Source organism: Pinus tabuliformis, chromosome Q (assembly GCF_031772625.1).
Source record: "Pinus tabuliformis cultivar Carrire ecotype Pingquan chromosome Q, CPIR1, whole genome shotgun sequence".
Taxonomy (NCBI): domain Eukaryota; kingdom Viridiplantae; phylum Streptophyta; class Pinopsida; order Pinales; family Pinaceae; genus Pinus; species Pinus tabuliformis.
Window position 1 is genome coordinate 1173373507 of NC_142296.1, and position 4474 is coordinate 1173377980.

The window sequence follows — 4474 nt, forward strand, 5'->3', positions numbered from 1 at the left end:
TACACAAATCCTCCACTTTCCATTCTTCTTTGGTACCACTACAAGCGGAGAGACCCATTTACTATTGGAGATACGGTAAATAAAGTTCACATCTAAAAGTTTTTGAAGTTCAGCTTTTACAATGTCTTTTAGGTGAGGGTTAAGTCTCCTTTGTGGTTGGCGAATAGGTCTTGCATCCTTTTCTATGTAAATGTGGTGTGTACACAACTGGGGATCAATTCCTTTCATGTCAGGATAATCCCATGCAAATGATTCTTTGTATTTTCTCAATAGCCGGATTAGCTTGTGTTCTTGTTCTGGAGTTAGGTTGCCATTAATGTTTAAAGTTTTTCCTGGCTCAATTTCTATAGTTTTGTTGTTTGATACGGAGGTAGTAGGTATTGTTTGATCATGAGTGTCTTTGAGAGGATCTTCTTCTAATTCATTATCAAATGCTGCTTCTATCATATGACATTGTATGCAGGATCTAGATTTAGTTTGGCTAAGAAAGTTATTAATGACATCATCCTCTGTTTGATCTTTGAAATCGATGGCATATTATATAGTTAATGGGGATCTAATATTTTCGGTGAGGTATAATATAGGATGTTTGTTAGTTTTCATTATTGTGACACTTGGCTGGGTTGGAGGATACAAGGCTAGATTCTTGATATTAGCCCCTCTAGTTATGGTCATACTGCCTTGTTGGCAGCTAATATAAGCGTCAGCGGTTTCAAGCCAAGGTCTACCTAAAATCAATGGATGTCCATCAAGTTAGTTTTTGGGGTTTATTATCAGAAATTCGGCAGGATACTCCTAGGAATAAACAGACACCATGACATCATGTAGTGTGCCTTTTGGCCTAACCACAGATCGGTCAGCCAATTCTACTAAAGTGGAGGTTGGTTCTACAGATGTAATGCCTAGTTTTTGACAAGTGGTGGTTGTTAGGATATTAATTGCAGCCCCTAAATCAACTAAGGCATTTGCAAAAGTTTTCTAATTGATTTGTACTGTTACTATTGGATATCCTAGGTCTTCATATTTAATGGGTGTTTCTTTTCTTGATAATAGGTCAGATAAGGTGCCAACTACTTGGACTGTTGGGTTATTTGTTATTCTCCTCCTTGGTTTTTTTTATACATAGCTCTTGGATGGTCTTTGCATATATTGGGATGTCTTGGATGGCTTGGAGGAGTGGAATTTTTATGTACAGATTTTTAAATTCTCCCAGAATGTCAAAATGAGGATGTTTTATAGGTCAAGGTATAATTAATTGTTTTGGGAATGGAGGAGAAGATGTGATTACTTGATTATGAGTTTGCTGTCTGATCACATCCTCTTCTTGGAGTGGTTGTTCTATAGGTAACTGATTTTCAACTAGAGCGGTTTTATCTCCCTCTGTTTCAATGATGTGCCTAGATCTTAATTGAAGGTCATTAAACTCCCTTAGATCAATTTCTATCTCTGGTGTTTCAATTATTTGAATGGATTGGACCGGTCTGTTATTCGGATTAGGGTTGGGTTGGGCTGGGAGTTGCAGTTTTAAGTTAGACTGGGGGTTTTGTTATAATGCTGGAAGCGTAGGTTGAGGAAGTAGAATGGTTCCTACTGGCTGATTCATCGGTCTTTGCCAGTTTGTCTGCCAGGCTTGACTCCGTGAAGTAAGAGGGGACCATTGCACTGGATATACATTGTTTTTCCAATATGGTGGGGCATAAGGAAAATTTTGCCAATTGGGTTGACTTTCTTGATTCGGCCATGGTGATGATGAAGGAAATGGTTGTTGTGACCAATTTGAGAATGGAGGTTGATTTTTCCACATAGTATTATATTGCTGAGCATGATAATGTGGAGGCTGAAAGTAAGAAGCTGGATCAGAGAACATACCTGATTGTCGCAGCTGCCATTGACATCACTGATTAAGTAGGTACACTAGTTCTGGCTCTTCTTCCACTTCCTTGTATACTGTTTTAAATCCAAGAAGTGAGGGATAACTCTCTGTAGAATGGTATTTTGTACAAATGGCGCAAACTTGAACCACATCTAACAGAAATTCTTTGTGGCTTTGTTTCTTTCTGCACTTGGGATAGAAGATTTCCAAATTTTGTTCTGCCTCAGCTTGTTTCTGCTTAGCCTGCATAATATCAAGTTGCATTGTCAGAGTCCCCAATATGTCGGTTTTGAAATTTTCTAATAAATTTCCAATTTCTGCGTGAGTTACTCCTTCTGCAGAAATTCTATTATCTCTTGCAAACCGATCACGTTCTCCTGGTTTTAGTCTTGTGCTACCTCTTGAACTCCTGATACATAAATTAATAATGTCAGCAAAATTTTCCTAATAAATATCTCCTTTTCCTATATTATTTGGTGTTTCAATCCATTGTTCCTTCATTCCTCTAATTAATGTTGTTTTTGATACATTATCAGGTAAGGGTAATGATGCATAAGGAGATCTTTGAAGATTATACTGAAAACGCTCAACATATTCTTCTAATTTTTCATTTGGTCTAGCCACCATCTGAAATATTTCATCTTTCTACTCTCTAGACCTACAATAATCCTGATATTTTTTTAGAAAAGACTCTTTCATTTGATCCCAATTATTTATAACACCACCACCCAACCCTATAAACCATCTTAAAGCATTCCCTTTTAATATAGAGGGAAATAATTTCAGTTTTTGGGGGTCAGCGTTATAGTCATAACCTCTACACAGCACATCAAATTCAAACAAGAATGCATCTGGATCTTCTGATGTAAGGCCATGAAATGTAGGGATATGCTGGAGAGGAATTTCTTTCATAGGAGCATTAGCTGCAGTGTCTACAATGGGATATTACAGTGTAGAAGTTTGGGTGTTTGGCTGGTTTTGAGCCATTTGGTCAAATATGTGCCAATAATCTTTTGGGATGTCTAGGAGGGTATTCCTAGGCTGACGAGGGGGATTGGCTTCAACAGAAATGGCCTTAACAACACTTCCTTTATCTGGGATGATGAGAGTTCCTAATGTCAGGGGGGATTTTGGCTCTTAAGGTTCTTCAACTTCGTTATGGATGATTCTTGTAGCACTTCCCTTATTTGGGCTTCTTAATGGCGGAATTATCCCAAGAGGAGATCTTGGTTCTTCAGTTTCCCCGGTTTCGCCCCTCCCTTCACAAAGGTTGCTAAGGTTCCCTTCTTGTAATGATTTTGGACTAGAATTCTCAATTTCTTGAAAATCTTGCTCTTCGGTGTGACTATCACCTCAACAACGGCATAGATGGTGATCCTATGGCCTGAAGAGAACTAGTAGGTTGTCTAGAAGTAACTTTTATAGGCCCTACTGAAGGCTGAGATTCTGCTTTCTTAAGGATTTCATCTATAAAGGTTGATTGACTAAGGGTCACCGGCCCCTTAGCTTTATCAGGCTTGGGTAGAGGTTGAAGATTCTTTTTTGGATTTTTCTACTTAGTCATGCACACAAATCAACTGCTAATTTCTACCCAAAGAAAACAACAACAAATCTGCAGGAAAGCGGGCAGGGGAGCAGGGCTATTACATGCTCCATATGCAGGTTCTTACCTTCTGTTTTTAAAACCAAATTCTCTCCTGGCAGGTTCTTACACTACTTTGGAAAAGAAACAAATGGCTACACTCTTCCCTGGCAAAGGCGCCAAAATGTCAAGTAGTAAAAAGGGTATTTTTCACCTCTATTTACCCTACATTAATTTTCAATCCAGGAACGATTTGTTATCTCAAAGAGTGTACTCAGTTTGAGGCAGTCATTTGTTAGAGTAATGCTAGTAGTATAGTGCTCTCAATACAAGAGTAAATGGATTCTTGGAATGAAATCTACTTGAAAAACAAAACCTAGGACTCAAATCATGCGTTCAGAAAGCTACAACAATTTATCAATCAAGGGTACAGTAACAATAACTCTTCCCTTTGTAAACTGATGCAATCAAGAAGGCACTAAAAGGAAGTATCATCAAACTGGGAACTAAACAGCGTATGTCGATGTTCACTATAGTCTCAGACCTTCTGCACACCAAAGAAATGAGGATCTTAAAATGATAAGAAATGGAACAACCACTATCTCTATAAATAGGATTGAATAGCAAAACCTTAACCTACAGAAATGAGTGCAGCAATAATTATAATCTATAGGAATCAAGCAACAACCTTTGAATTGAATAGCAAACAGAAATGGAACAACAAACTATTAAAAATAAAGTATAGAATAGCAACTTAAATCTAAATGTACAACAATCCAAGTTAAAAAAGTGACACACCTAACATTAAAAGGAACAATAATTTGAGCTTTGATACCATACACATGAATCACAGCTATAAAGTAACAACAATTGTAACAGAAAAACAATCCCGAATGAATAGCAGTCACAATTTAAGAATAAATCATACAGTAGTACCAATTTAGAAACATACAACACGGTTAATCTGTAATCGAATGGCAATATATAAGGAACAACAATGTTATATCAATTGTCAAAAG